At 34.3% G+C, this 16507-nt stretch overlaps 1 non-coding gene across 1 annotated transcript; it reads left to right on the forward strand.

Moving 5' to 3' along the window:
• Nucleotides 1-1964: 1964 nt before the first annotated feature.
• On the forward strand, nt 1965-2071 carry LOC148865457 (small nucleolar RNA R71). The gene has a single exon (XR_016112084.1). It is a non-coding gene; the product is annotated as a small nucleolar RNA R71 (small nucleolar RNA).
• The last annotated feature ends 14436 nt before the right edge of the window (nt 2072-16507 follow it).

The following is a 16507-nucleotide window of genomic DNA, read 5'->3' on the forward strand; positions in this document are numbered from 1 at the left end:
CTTCCATCAAAATTCTGTGAGTGCAGATTGATGGATTAATGCCTTTGATATCTTCTACCTTCCAAGCTATAGCATTTTTGTGTTCCCGCAGCACTCTTAATAATTTTTCTCTTTGTAAGGGATTCAGTGCTGCGGAAATTATCACGGGGAGATCTGATGGTTCCTCAAGGAAAGCATACTCTAAATGGGATGGTAATTGCTTCAGTTCAAGGGTGGGGGGTTCTTGGGGTGATGGCTTACCTGATGGTCCGGGCAATTTGCCTAAGTTCTCTAATTTAAGAAACCCCTTTCCCTTGATTTGAGGCTTATCGTTCAGGTATGCTATCATGAGGTTTATTTTTTCATTTTCTGTTTCTTCAAGTTCTCCCTGCTGGAGGCAGAGTTCAAGAGGATCAGTTATTCTACTTACCTGGAAGCATTCATCAATTGTCAATTCAATGGCATCAATCATAAAACAAGAATCATCACTAGAGGGTGCATGTTTCATAGCATCAGACATTTTAAAAATTATCTCCTCATCTTGTATCCTAAGGCTGAGTTGTCCTTGTTGGACATCAATCATTGCTTTCCCAGTAGCCAGGAAAGGTCTCCCTAGAATAAGCGGGACCTCCACATCTTCTTGCATGTCTAACACAATGAAATCAACTGGAAAAATGAATTTGTCAACTTTAACTAACACATCTTCTATGATCCCCCTAGGATGTCTAATGGATCTATCAGCCAATTGTAATGCCACTCTAGTGGGTTGGGGTTCATTCAACCCCAATTTCTTGAAGATAGAATATGGCATTAAATTGATGCTAGCTCCCAGGTCACATAAAGCTTTTTCAATTTTTAAACTGCCAATGGTACAAGGAATAGTGAAACTCCCTGGATCTTTGAGTTTCTGAGGCAGCTTGTTCAAAAGGATAGCAGAACATTCCTCATTTAATGCAACTGTAGCTACATCTCCCAGTTTCCTTTTGTTTGCCAATAATTCCTTCAAAAACCTTGCATAGTGTGGCATCTGGGCTAAAGCATCAGCAAAAGGAATATTAATATGTAAACTTTTAAATATTTCAAGAAACTTACCAAATTCCTTCTCCAATTTTTGTTGCTTCAGCCTGTTAGGGAATGGAACTTGTGGTTGTTGGTGCATCCCTTGTTGTGCTTCTGGTTGTTTCGTCTTCTGTTGTCTGGTTCCAAGGCTTGTTTCTGCCTTGGGTTCAGCCCAATTCTTCTTTTCTACCTCAGGCAACTCTTTTCCACTTCTTAAGGTAATAGCTTGCACCTGCTCTCGTGGATTCACTTCAGTGTTGCTTGGAAGAGTTCCCGGCAGTCTGGAAGAGATTAATTGTGCCAATTGCCCCACTTGGTTTTCCAGGTTTTTGATTGAAGCTTCCTGGTTCTGGAACCTAGTTTCTGCACCTGCTATAAATTTTGTCATCAGTTCCTCCAAATTGGATTTCGGTTCAGGCTGATGATAAGTCTGGTGGAACGGCTTGGAAATATGCTGATTTGGCCAGGACTGGTTTGAATGTCCCCTCCATCCTGGATGAAAAGTATGGTGACTCTGGTAACCCTGCTGTCTTGATGAATTGCTAACATAGTCAACTTGTTCAGTAGATGGTCTGAACTGATTTCCAACTTGGCAATCTGTACTGATGTGGCCTCCCCCACACAATTCACAATTAAGAGGCTGCACATGCATGGCAGCTATCTGCATTTCATCTATTTTTTTACTGAGTGCTCCTATTTGTGCAGCTAGTGCTGTATAAGTGTCAACATTATGCAAGCCTTGCTGCTTCCTAGTTTGAGTCCTTTCCGAATGCCATTGATAATTGTTGGCTGCCATTTCCTCAATAAGTGCATGGGCAACCTCAGGAGTTTTATTATTTATGGATCCTCCGGCTGCAGCATCTAATATGGTCTTATTTGAGTCAGTAAGACCATTATAGAAAGTCTGCACTTGCAGCCAAATGGGGAGGCCATGGTGAGGAACTCTCCTTAACAGCTCCTTGTATCGTTCCCATGACTCATATAAAGATTCCCCCTCTTGCTGGAAAAAAGTAGTGATGTCATTCCTCATTTTAGCAGTTTTAGAAGGGGGAAAATATTTAGAGAGAAAACGGCTGGCCATTTCGTCCCATGTGGCTATAGATCCTGCCGGTAATGAGTTCAACCAAGCTTTGGCTTTATCCTTCAAAGAAAATGGGAATAACCTCAGCCGGATGGCATCATCACTTACCCCATTGTGTTTGAAGGTGTCACAGATTTCCAAGAAGTTAGCAATATGGGCATTTGGATCCTCATGGGCCATACCACAAAACTGAACCGTATTTTGTATCATTTGGATTATGGCCGGTTTAATTTCGAAGTTATTGGCAGCAATAGTTGGCCTGATAATGCTGGAGACAGTCCCGGTGAGGGTAGGCTTGGCATAATCCATCATAGTTCTTTGTTCAGCCATTTCTTGTGCTTCTTGTCTGACTTGCTTAGCAGCTCTCAAACGGACACGGAGAGTCCGTTCAATCTCTGGGTCGTAAAGGATCTCTTCCAGTTCAGGTCTGCTTGTCATAAACTGTTAAAGTCAAAGCAATAAAAATGCCAATATTCACAAAAGAAAATAAATAACTAATCCTATCACACTGAAAATGTAAAGTGAAGTATTGGAATACAAAACCTACATCCTATCATGAATAAATGAAGCCGATTATACTAAAAGCAGATTTAAACCAATCATCTTATTCAAGGTTCCTTTATCTACATCCATCGATTGCAACATCTGAATTCAGACCCAATTTAGATCTGAGTTCAGATCTACAAGTCTTTGGTATTGTTAGTCTAGAGAAATTAATAAATAATAATTCAGATCTGAGCTGGATATCTCATACACACTCATTGATATACACTACAACGATTTCAAGACACTAACAATTTCATAGCTAGAAAAGTTTTCAAAAAACCCTAACGAATAACACGTTAAACTATTAGGACCAAATTACGAACAACGATCACTCTCAACATCTTACCACAATCCACCCAATAGAGTTTGTTAGAACAGAGCTCTAACAAAAGCCAATCTGGCCAACCCAAATTGGAACCCACACAACCATTTCATGTCGGCCGAAACGATCATTCCGGAACTGATAAAGCAAAAGCATAGGAAGAAATTATCCACTATATTTAAAAAACCCAACAGAAACTACCGACAACATCCCAGAATGATGCTTTCAATGAAAATCGTTGCTGAAATTTGTCCAAACAATCCAATAGTATCCAAACCATCCTAATTTATCAAGTCAAAAACTAAAATAGAGACAAACCACATGAATTAAGATGCAGACAATTTAAGATTATTCGATTTCTAACTAACCAACCCTGATGCAAATGAATCAAACTCAACATAGAGAAACCATCTAGTAGAGATAGAGTATAGTTAAGTTTAGTCGAACCTATTCGTCCAACTCCTATGAAACTGAGTCTATCCATACCAAAAGAGAATCAATTACAAATTATCCAAAATGAACCAAGCCATGCAGACCAATAAAAAATCAATCAAAATTCAAAGCTGGCAGAAGCAAAATAGGCATACCCAAATAAAATAGGAAATCAAATCAACTCCTCTCTAAAATATAAGTAGACCAAGTCGTAGGTAAATAAAACAAATGAGCGTAGATCAATCAAAACAATCCCGTATAAACAATCTAAAAAAAACAAAAAAGAAACTTGTTTTAATCAATTTAACCCACAAGAATAGAGCTTATTATAGCTCTAATCACACTATATATAATTAAACAAACCCATTATAACATATACCACAGGCTGCATAATATCCCAAATCTAAGTGAAAGAAATCCAACATATTTATAGGAGTTGGGAAATCAACTGCGCTCTATCAAAAACAGAAAACTTACCTACTAAAATCAAAACAATGCAAATAAACAACGACCAATCCAAACAAACCCATTTAAACAACGTAAAAAAACGTACAGATATAATTGGCATAAATCACATCAACCAACAAGTACCGAGCTCATTTCCCCCCTAAAGGCACCATTTTTTCCTATACCCTTTATATCTCCCAAAGTAGGTTAAATCCTCTCACTCAAAACATATAAGTGCCAAACAGAACCGAAAGGAGCCGATTCAAGCTAATCCACGTTGGCAATTTAAACGACCATCTGCTAAACCAACTAACTTAAGCTTCTAAGGTTCATGTTTTGGCATTTCATTGCCAACTATTTCAAAACACTAACAATTTCATAGCTAGAAAAGTTTTCAAAAATCCCTAACGAATAACACGTTAAACTATTAGGACCAAATTACGAACAACGATCACTCTCAACATCTTACCACAACCCACCCAATAGAGTTTGTTAGAACAGAGCTCTAACAAAAGCCAATCTGGCCAACCCAAATTGGAACCCACACAACCATTTCATGTCGGCCGAAACGATCATTCCGGAACTGATAAAGCAAAAGCATAGGAAGAAATTATCCACTTTATTTAAAAAACCCAACAGAAACTACCGACAACATCCCAGAATGATGCTTTCAATGAAAATCGTTGCTGAAATTTGTCCATACAATCCAATACTATCTAAACCGACCTAATTTATCAAATCAAAAACTAAAATAGAGTCAAACCACATGAATTAAGATGCATGCAATTTAAGATTATTCTATTTCTAACTAACCAACCCTGATGCAAATGAATCAAACTCAACATAGAGTAACCATCTAGTAGAGATGAAGTATAGTTAAGTTTAATCGAACCTATTCGTCCAACTCCTATGAAACTGAGTCTATCCATTCCAAAAGAGAAGCAATTACAAATTATCCAAAACGAACCAAGCCGTTCAATCCAATAAAAAATCAATCAAAATTCAAAACTGGCAGAAGCAAAATAGGCATACCCAAATAAATAGGAAATCAAATCAACTCTTCTCTAAAATATAAGTAGACCAAGTCGTAGGTATATAAAACAAATGAGCATAGATCAATCAAAACAATCCCGTATAAACAATCTAAAAAAAACAAAAAAGAAACTTGTTTTAATCAATTTAACCCACAAGAATAGAGCTTATTATAACTCTAATCACACTATATATAATTAAACAAACCCAATATAACATATACCACAGGCTGCATAATTTCCCAAATCTAAGTGAAAGAAAACCAACATATTTATAGGAGTTGGGAAATCAACTGCGCTCTATCAAAAACCGAAAACTTACCTACTAAAATCAAAACAATGCAAATAAACAACGACCAATCCAAACAAACCCATTTAAACAACGTAAAAAAACGTACAGATATAATTGGCATAAATCACATCAACCAACAAGTACCGATGTAAATGACATTCTGCTAAACCAACTAATTTAAGCTTCTAAGGTTCATGTTTTGGCATTTCATTGCCAAATATTTTAAAACACAAACAATTTCATAGCCAGAAAAGTTTTCAAAAACATTAACGAATAACACAATAAACTATTAGGACCAAACTACGAACAACGATCACTCTTAGCATCTTACAACAATCCACCCAATAGAGTCTGTTAGAACAGAGCTCTAACAAAAGGCAATCTGGCCAACCCAAATTGGAACCACACACTCATTTCATGTCGACCGAAAATGATCATTCCATAACTGATAAAGCAAAAGTATAGGATAAATAATCCACTTTATTTAAAAAATCCAACCGAAACTATCGACAGCATCCCAGAATGATGCTTTCAATGAAAACCGTTGCTGAAATTAGTCCAAACAATCCAATACTATCAAAACCAGCCTAATTTATCAAGTCAAAACTATAATAGAGTCAAACCACATGAATTAAGATGCAGACAATTTTAGATTATTCCCTTTCTAACCACCAACCCTGATGCAAATGAATCAAACTCAACATAGAAAAACCATCTGGTAGAGATCGAATATAGCTAAGCTTAATCAAACCTATTCTTCCAACTCCTATGAAACTGAGTCTATCCATACCTAAGTAGAAGCAATTACAGATAATCTAAAACTAACAAATCCGTGGCAAACCAATAAAAAATTAATCAAATCAAAACTGACAGAAATGAACCAGGCATACCCAAATAAAATACGAAATCAAATCAACTCCTCTCTAAAATATAAGTGGACCAAGTCTTAGGTAAATAAAAAAAAATAAACGTTGATCAATCCAAACAATCTCGTCTAAAAATTCTCAAACAAAACAAAAACGAAACTTGTCTTAATCAATTTAACCCACAAGAATAGAGCTTATTATAACTCTAATCACACTTTTTTTAATTAAACAAACCCAATATAACATATACCACAGGTTGCATAATATCCCAAATCTAAGTGAAAGAAAACCAACATATTTATAGGAGTTGGGAAATCAACTCCTCTCCATCAAAAACTGAAACCTTACCTACTAAAATCAAAACAATGCAAATAAACAACGACCAATCCAAACAAACCCATTTAAACAACGTAAAAAAACATAGAGATATAATTGGCATAAATCACATCAACCAACAAGTACCGAGCTCATTTCCCCCCTAAAGCCACCATTTTTTCTTATACCCTTTATATCTCCCAAAATAGGTTAAATCCACTCACTCAAAACTTATAATGCCAAACAGAACCGAAAGGAGCCGACTCAAGCTAATCTACGTTATCAATTTAAACGACCATCTGCTAAACCAACTAACTTAAGCTTCTAAGGTTCATGTTTTGGCATTTCATAGCCAAATATTTCAAAACACTAACAATTTCATAGCCAGAAAAGTTTTAAAAAAACCCTAACGAATAACAGATGAAACTATTAGGACCAAACTACGAACAACGATCACTCTCAACATCTTACAACAATCCACGCAATAGATTATGTTAGAACAGAGTTCAAACAAAAGCCAATATGGCCAACCAAAATTGGAACCCACACAACCATTTCATGTCGGCCGAAACGATCATTCCGGAACTGATAAAGCAAAAGCATAGGAAGAAATTATCCACTTTATTTAAAAAACCCAACCGAAACAACCGACAGCATCCCAGAATGATGCTTTCAATGAAAATCGTTGCTGAAATTTGTCCAAACAATCCAATACAATCCAGACCGACCTAATTTATCAAGTCAAAAACTGAAATAGAGTCAAACCACATGAATTAAGATGCAGACAATTTAAGATTATTCCATTTCTAACTAACCAACCCTGATGCAAATGAATCAAATTCAACATAGAGAAACCATCTAGTAGAGATAGAGTATAGTTAAGTTTAATCGAACCTATTCGTCCAACTCCTATGAAACTGAGTCTATCCATACCAAAAGAGAAGCAATTACAAATTATCCAAAACGTATCAAGCCGTTGCAAACCAATAAAATATCAATCAAAATTGAAAACTGGCAGAAGCAAAACAGGCATACCCAAATAAAATAGGAAATCAAATCAACTCCTCTCTGAAATATAAGTAGACCAAGTCGTAAATAAATAAAACAAATGAGCGTAGATCAATCAAAGCAATCCCGTATAAACAATCTACAAAAAACAAAAAAGAAACTTGTTTTAATCAATTTAACCCACAAGAATAGAGCTTATTATAACTCTAATCACACTATATATAATTAAACAAACCCATTATAACATATACCACAGGCTGCATAATATCCCAAATCTAAGTGAAAGAAAACCAACATATTTATAGGAGTTGGGAAATAAACTGCGCTCTATCAAAAACTGAAAACTTACCTACTAAAATCAAAACAATGCAAATAAACAATGACCAATCCAAACAAACCCATTTAAAAAACGTAAAAAAACGTACAGATATAATTGGCATAAATCACATCAACCAACAAGTACCGATGTAAACGACCTTCTGCTAAACCAACTAATTTAAGGTTCTAAGGTTCATGTTTTGGCATTTCATTGCCAAATATTTTAAAACACAAACAATTTCATAGCCAGAAAAGTTTTCTAAAACATTAAGAATAACACAATAAATTATTAGGACCAAACTACGAACAACGATCACTCTTAACATCTTACAACAATCCACCCAATAGAGTCTGTTAGAACAGAGCTCTAACAAAAGCCAATCTGGCCAACCCAAATTGGAACCACACAACCATTTCATGTCGACCGAAAATGATCATTCCATAACTGATAAAGCAAAAGTATAGGAATAAATAATCCACTTTATTTAAAAAATCCAACCGAAACTATCGACAGCATCCCAGAATGATGCTTTCAATGAAAACCGTTGCTGAAATTTGTCCAAACAATCCAATAATATCAAAACCAGCCTAATTTATCAAGTCAAAACTATAATAGTGTCAAACCACATGAATTAAGATGCAGACAATTTTAGATTATTCCCTTTCTAACCACCAACCCTGATGCAAATGAATCAAACTCAACATAGAAAAACCATCTGGTAGAGATCGAATATAGCTAAGCTTAATCAAACCTATTCTTCCAACTCCTATGAAACTGAGTCTATCCATACCTAAGTAGAAGCAATTACAGATAATCCAAAACTAACAAATCCGTGGCAAACCAATAAAAAATTAATCAAATCAAAACTGACAGAAATGAACCAGGCATACCCAAATAAAATACGAAATCAAATCAACTCCTCTCTATAATATAAGTGGACCAAGTCTTAGGTAAATAAAAAAAAATAAACGTTGATCAATCCAAACAATCTCGTCTAAAAATTCTCAAACAAAACAAAAAAGAAACTTGTCTTAATCAATTTAACCCACAAGAATAGAGCTTATTATAACTCTAATCACACTATATTTAATTAAACAAACCCAATATAACATATACCACAGGTTGCATAATATCCCAAATCTAAGTGAAAGAAAACCAACATATTTATAGGAGTTGGGAAATCAACTGCGCTCTATCAAAATCTTAAAACTTACCTACTAAAATCAAAACAATGCAAATAAACAACGACCAATCCAAACAAACCTATTTAAACAACGTAAAAAAACATAGAGATATAATTGGCATAAATCACATCAACCAACAAGTACCGAGCTCATTTCCCCCCTAAAGGCACCATTTTTTCCTATACCCTTTATATCTCCCAAAGTAGGTTAAATCCTCTCACTCAAAACTTATAAGTGCCAAACAGAACCGAAAGGAGCCGATTCAACCTAATCCACGTTGGCAATTTAAACGACCATCTGCTAAACCAACTAACTTAATCTTCTAAGGTTCATGTTTTGGCATTTCATTGCCAACTATTTCAAAACACTAACAATTTCATAGCTAGAAATGTTTTCAAAAAACCCTAACGAATAACACGTTAAACTATTAGTACCAAATTACGAACAACGATCACTCTCAACATCTTACCACAATCCACCCAATAGATTTTGTTAGAACAGAGCTCTAACAAAAGCCAATCTGGCCAACCCAAATTGGAACCCACACAACCATTTCATGTCGACCGAAACGATCATTCCGGAACTGATAAAGCAAAAGCATAGGAAGAAATTATCCACTTTATTTAGAAAACCCAACAGAAACTACCGACAACATCCCAGAATGATGCTTTCAATAATAATCGTTGCTGAAATTTGTCCAAACAATCCAATACTATCCAAACCGACCTAATTTATCAAGTCAAAAACTAAAATAGAGTCAAACCACATGAATTAAGATGCAGACAATTTAAGATTATTCTATTTCTAACTAACCAACCCTGATGCAAATGAATCAAACTCAACATAGAGAAACCATCTAGTAGAGATAGAGTATAGTTAAGTTTAGTCGAACCTATTCGTCCAACTCCTATGAAACTGAGTCTATCCATACCAAAAGAGAAGCAATTACAAATTATCCAAAACGAACCAAGCCTTGCAGACCAATAAAAAATCAATCAAAATTCAAAACTGGCAGAAGCAAAATAGGCATACCCAAATAAAATAGGAAATCAAATCAACTCCTCTCTAAAATATAAGTAGACCAAGTCGTAGGTAAATAAAACAAATGAGCGTAGATCAATCAAAACAATCCCGTATAAACAATCAAAAAAAAAACAAAAAAAAACTTGTTTTAATCAATTTAACCCACGAGAATAGAGCTTATTATAACTCTAATGACACTATATATAATTAAACAAACCCATTATAACATATACCACTGGCTGCATAATATCCCAAATCTAAGTGAAAGAAAACCAACATATTTATAGGAGTTGGGAAATCAACTGCGCTCTATCAAAAACCGAAAACTTACCTACTAAAATGAAAACAATGCAAATAAACAACGACCAATCCAAACGTACCCATTTAAACAACGTAAAAAAATGTACAGATATAATTGGCATAAATCACATCAACCAACAAGTACCAATGTAAACGACCTTCTGCTAAACCAACTAATTTAAGGTTCTAAGGTTCATGTTTTGGCATTTCATTGCCAAATATTTTAAAACACAAACAATTTCATAGCCAGAAAAGTTTTCAAAAACATTAACGAATAACACAATAAACTATTAGGACCAAACTACGAACAACGATCACTCTTAGCATCTTACAACAATCCACCCAATAGAGTCTGTTAGAACAGAGCTCTAACAAAAGCCAATCTGGCAACCCAAATTGGAACCACACAACCATTTCATGTCGACCGAAAATGATCATTCCATAACTGATAAAGCAAAAGTATAGGAATAAATAATCCACTTTATTTAAAAAATCCAACCAAAACTATCGACAGCATCCCAGAATGATGCTTTCAATGAAAACCGTTGCTGAAATTTGTCCAAACAATCCAATAATATCAAAACCAGCCTAATTTATCAAGTCAAAACTATAATAGAGTCAAACCACATGAATTAAGATGCAGACAATTTTAGATTATTCCCTTTCTAACCACCAACCCTGATGCAAATGAATCAAACTCAACATAGAGGAACCATCTGGTGGAGATCGAATATAGCTAAGCTTAATCAAACCTATTCTTCCAACTCCTATGAAACTGAGTCTATCCATACCTAAGTAGAAGAAATTACAGATAATCCAAAACTAACAAATCCGTGGCAAACCAATAAAAAATTAATCAAATCAAAACTGACAGAAATGAACCAGGCATACCCAAATAAAATACGAAATCAAATCAACTCCTCTCTAAAATATAAGTGGACCAAGTCTTAGGTAAATAAAAAAAAATAAACGTTGATCAATCCAAACAATCTCGTCTAAAAATTCTCAAACAAAACAAAAACGAAACTTGTCTTAATCAATTTAACCCACAAGAATAGAGCTTATTATAACTCTAATCACACTTTATTTAATTAAACAAACCCAATATAACATATACCACAGGTTGCATAATATCCCAAATCTAAGTGAAAGATACCAACATATTTATAGGAGTTGGGAAATCAACTCCTCTCCATCAAAAACCGAAACTTTACCTACTAAAATCAAAACAATGCAAATAAACAACGACCAATCCAAACAAACCCATTTAAACAACGTAAAAAAACATAGAGATATAATTGGCATAAATCACATCAACCAACAAGTACCGAGCTCATTTCCCCCCTAAAGCCACCATTTTTTCTTATACCCTTTATATCTCCCAAAATAGGTTAAATCCACTCACTCAAAACTAATAAGTGCCAAACAGAACCGAAAGGAGCCGATTCAAGCTAATCCACGTTGGCAATTTAAACGACCATCTGCTAATCCAACTAACTTAAGCTTCTAAGGTTCATGTTTTGGCATTTCATTGCCAACTATTTCAAAACACTAACATTTTCATAGCTAGAAAAGTTTTCAAAAACCCTAACGAATAACACGTTAAACTATTAGGACCAAACTACGAACAACGATCACTCACAACATCTTACAACAATCCACCCAATAGAGTTTGTTAGAACAGAGCTCTAACAAAAGCCAATCTGGCCAACCCAAATTGGAACACACATAACCATTTCATGTCGGCCGAAACGATCATTCCGGAACTGATAAAGCAAAAGCATAGGAAGAAATTATCCACTTTATTTAAAAAACCCAACCGAAACTACCGACAGCATCCCAGAATGATGCTTTCAAAGAAAATCGTTGCTGAAATTTGTCCAAACAATCCAATACTATCCAAACCGACCTAATTTATCAAGTCAAAAACTAAAATAGAGTCAAACCACATGAATTAAGATGCAGACAATTTAAGATTATTCCATTTCTAACTACCCAACCCTGATGCAAATGAATCAAACTCAACATAGAGAAACCATGTAGTAGAGATAGAGTATAGTTAAGTTTAATCGAACCTATTCCTCCAACCCCTATGAAACTGAGTCTATCCATACCAAAAGAGAAGCAATTACAAATTATCCAAAACAAAGCAAGCCGTGCAAACGAATAAAAAATCAATCAAAATTCAAAACTGGCAGAAGCAAAACAGGCATACCCAAATAAAATAGTAATCAAATCAACTCCTCACTAAAATATAAGTAGACCAAGTAGTAGGTAAATAAAACAAATGAGCGTAGATCAATCAAAACAATCCCGTATAAACAATCTAAAAAAACATAAAAGAAACTCGTTTTAATCAATTTAACACACAAGAATAGAGCTTATTATAACTCTAATCACACTATATATAATTAAACAAACCCATTATAACATATACCACAGGCTGCATTATATCCCAAATCTAAGTGAAAGAAAACCAACATATTTATAGGAGTTGGGACATCAACTGCGCTCTATCAAAAACTGAAAACTTACATACTAAAATCAAAACAATGCAAATAAACAACGACCAATCCAAACAAACCCATTTAAACAACGTAAAAAAACGTACAGATATAATTGGCATAAATCACATCAACCAACAAGTACCGATGTAAACGACCTTCTGCTAAACCAACTAATTTAAGGTTCTAAGGTTCATGTTTTGGCATTTCATTGCCAAATATTTTAAAACACAAACAATTTCATAGATAGAAAAGTTTTCAAAAACATTAACGAATAACACAATAAATTATTAGGACCAAACTACGAACAACGATCACTCTTAACATCTTACAACAATCCACCCAATAGAGTCTGTTATAACAGAGATCTAACAAAAGCCAATCTGGCCAACCCAAATTGGAACCACACAACCATTTCATGTCGACCGAAAATGATCATTCCATAACTGATAAAGCAAAGGTATAAGAATAAATAATCCACTTTATTTAAAAAATCCAACCGAAACTATCGACAGCATCCCAGAATGATGCTTTCAATGAAAACCGTTGCTGAAATTTTTCCAAACAATCCAATAATATCAAAACCAGTCTAATTTATCAATCAAAACTATAATAGAGTCAAACCACATGAATTAAGATGCAGACAATTTTAGATTATTCCCTTTCTAACCACCAACCCTGATGCAAATGAATCAAACTCAACATAGAGAAACCATCTGGTAGAGATCGAATATAGCTAAGCTTAATAAAACCTATTCTTCCAACTCCTATGAAACTGAGTCTATCCATACCTAAGTAGAAGCAATTACAGATAATCCAAAACTAACAAATCCGTGCAAACCAATAAAAAATCAATCAAAATTCAAAACTGGCAGAAGCAAAACATGCATACCCAAATAAAATAGTAATCAAATCAACTCCTCACTAAAATATAAGTAGACCAAATCGTAGGTAAAAAAAACAAATGAGCGTAGATCAATTAAAACAATCCCGTATAAACAATCTAAAAAAAACAAAAAAGAAACTTGTTTTAATCAATTTAACCCACAAGAATAGAGCTTATTATAACTCTAATCACACTATATATAATTAAACAAACCCATTATAACATATACCACAGGCTGCATAATATCCCAAATCTAAGTGAAAGAAACCAACTGCGCTCTATCAAAATCCGAAAACTTACCTACTAAAATCAAAACAATGCAAATAAACAACGACCAATCCAAACAAACCCATTTAAACAACGTAAAAAAACATAGAGATATAATTGGCATAAATCACATCAACCAACAAGTACCGAGCTCATTTCCCCCCTAAAGCCACCATTTTTTCTTATACCCTTTATATCTCCCAAAATAGGTTAAATCCACTCACTCAAAACTAATAAGTGCCAAACAGAACCGAAAGGAGCCGATTCAAGCTAATCCACGTTGGCAATTTAAACGACCATCTGCTAATCCAACTAACTTAAGCTTCTAAGGTTCATGTTTTGGCATTTCATTGCCAACTATTTCAAAACACTAACATTTTCATAGCTAGAAAAGTTTTCAAAAAACCCTAACGAATAACACGTTAAACTATTAGGACCAAACTACGAACAACGATCACTCACAACATCTTACAACAATCCACCCAATAGAGTTTGTTAGAACAGAGCTCTAACAAAAGCCAATCTGGCCAACCCAAATTGGAACACACATAACCATTTCATGTCGGCCGAAACGATCATTCCGGAAATGATAAAGCAAAAGCATAGGAAGAAATTATCCACTTTATTTAAAAAACCCAACCGAAACTACCGACAGCATCCCAGAATGATGCTTTCAAAGAAAATCGTTGCTGAAATTTATCCAAACAATCCAATACTATCCAAACCAACCTAATTTATCAAGTCAAAAACTAAAATAGAGTCAAACCACATGAATTAAGATGCAGACAATTTAAGATTATTCCATTTCTAACTAACCAACCCTGATGCAACTGAATCAAACTCAACATAGAGAAACCATGTAGTAGAGATAGAGTATAGTTAAGTTTAGTCGAACCTATTCGTCCAACTCCTATGAAACTGAGTCTATCCATACCAAAAGAGAAGCAATTACAAATTATCCAAAACGAAGCAAGCCGTGCAGACGAATAAAAAATCAATCAAAATTCAAAACTGGCAGAAGCAAAACAGGCATACCCAAATAAAATAGTAATCAAATCAACTCCTCACTAAAATATAAGTAGACCAAGTAGTAGGTAAATAAAACAAATGAGCGTAGATCAATCAAAACAATCCCGTATAAACAATCTAAAAAAAACAAAAAAGAAACTTGTTTTAATCAATTTAACACACAAGAATAGAGCTTATTATAACTCTAATCACACTATATATAATTAAACAAACCCATTATAACATATACCACAGGCTGCATTATATCCCAAATCTAAGTGAAAGAAAACCAACATATTTATAGGAGTTGGGACATCAACTGCGCTCTATCAAAAACTGAAAACTTACATACTAAAATCAAAACAATGCAAATAAACAACGACCAATCCAAACAAACCCAATTAAACAACGTAAAAAAACGTACAGATATAATTGGCATAAATCACATCAACCAACAAGTACCGATGTAAACGACCTTCTGCTAAACCAACTAATTTAAGGTTCTAAGGTTCATGTTTTGGCATTTCATTGCCAAATATTTTAAAACACAAACAATTTCATAGCCAGAAAAGTTTTCAAAAACATTAACGAATAACACAATAAATTATTAGGACCAAACTACGAACAACGATCACTCTTAACATCTTACAACAATCCACCCAATAGAGTCTGTTAGAACAGAGATCTAACAAAAGCCAATCTGGCCAACCCAAATTGGAACCACACAACCATTTCATGTCGACCGAAAATGATCATTCCATAACTGATAAAGCAAAAGTATAAGAATAAATAATCCACTTTATTTAAAAAATCCAACCGAAACTATCGACAGCATCCCAGAATGATGCTTTCAATGAAAACCGTTGCTGAAATTTTTCCAAACAATCCAATAATATCAAAACCAGTCTAATTTATCAATCAAAACTATAATAGAGTCAAACCACATGAATTAAGATGCAGACAATTTTAGATTATTCCCTTTCTAACCACCAACCCTGATGCAAATGAATCAAACTCAACATAGAGAAACCATCTGGTAGAGATCGAATATAGCTAAGCTTAATAAAACCTATTCTTCCAACTCCTATGAAACTGAGTCTATCCATACCTAAGTAGAAGCAATTACAGATAATCCAAAACTAACAAATCCGTGCAAACCAATAAAAAATCAATCAAAATTCAAAACTGGCAGAAGCAAAACATGCATACCCAAATAAAATAGTAATCAAATCAACTCCTCACTAAAATATAAGTAGACCAAATCGTAGGTAAAAAAAACAAATGAGCGTAGATCAATTAAAACAATCCCGTATAAACAATCTAAAAAAAACAAAAAAGAAACTTGTTTTAATCAATTTAACCCACAAGAATAGAGCTTATTATAACTCTAATCACACTATATATAATTAAAAAAAACCCATTATAACATATACCACAGGCTGCATAATATCCCAAATCTAAGTGAAAGAAAACCAACTGCGCTCTATCAAAAACCGAAAACTTACCTACTAAAATCAAAACAATGCAAATAAACAACGACCAATCCAAACAAACCCATTTAAACAACGTAAAAAAACGTACAGATATAATTGGCATAAATCACATCAACCAACAAGTACCGAAGTAAACGACCTTCTG

The sequence above is a fragment of the Nelumbo lutea genome, chromosome 3, assembly GCF_056320005.1.
Source record: "Nelumbo lutea isolate HS-2025 chromosome 3, American lotus-T2T, whole genome shotgun sequence".
Lineage (NCBI taxonomy): Eukaryota > Viridiplantae > Streptophyta > Magnoliopsida > Proteales > Nelumbonaceae > Nelumbo > Nelumbo lutea.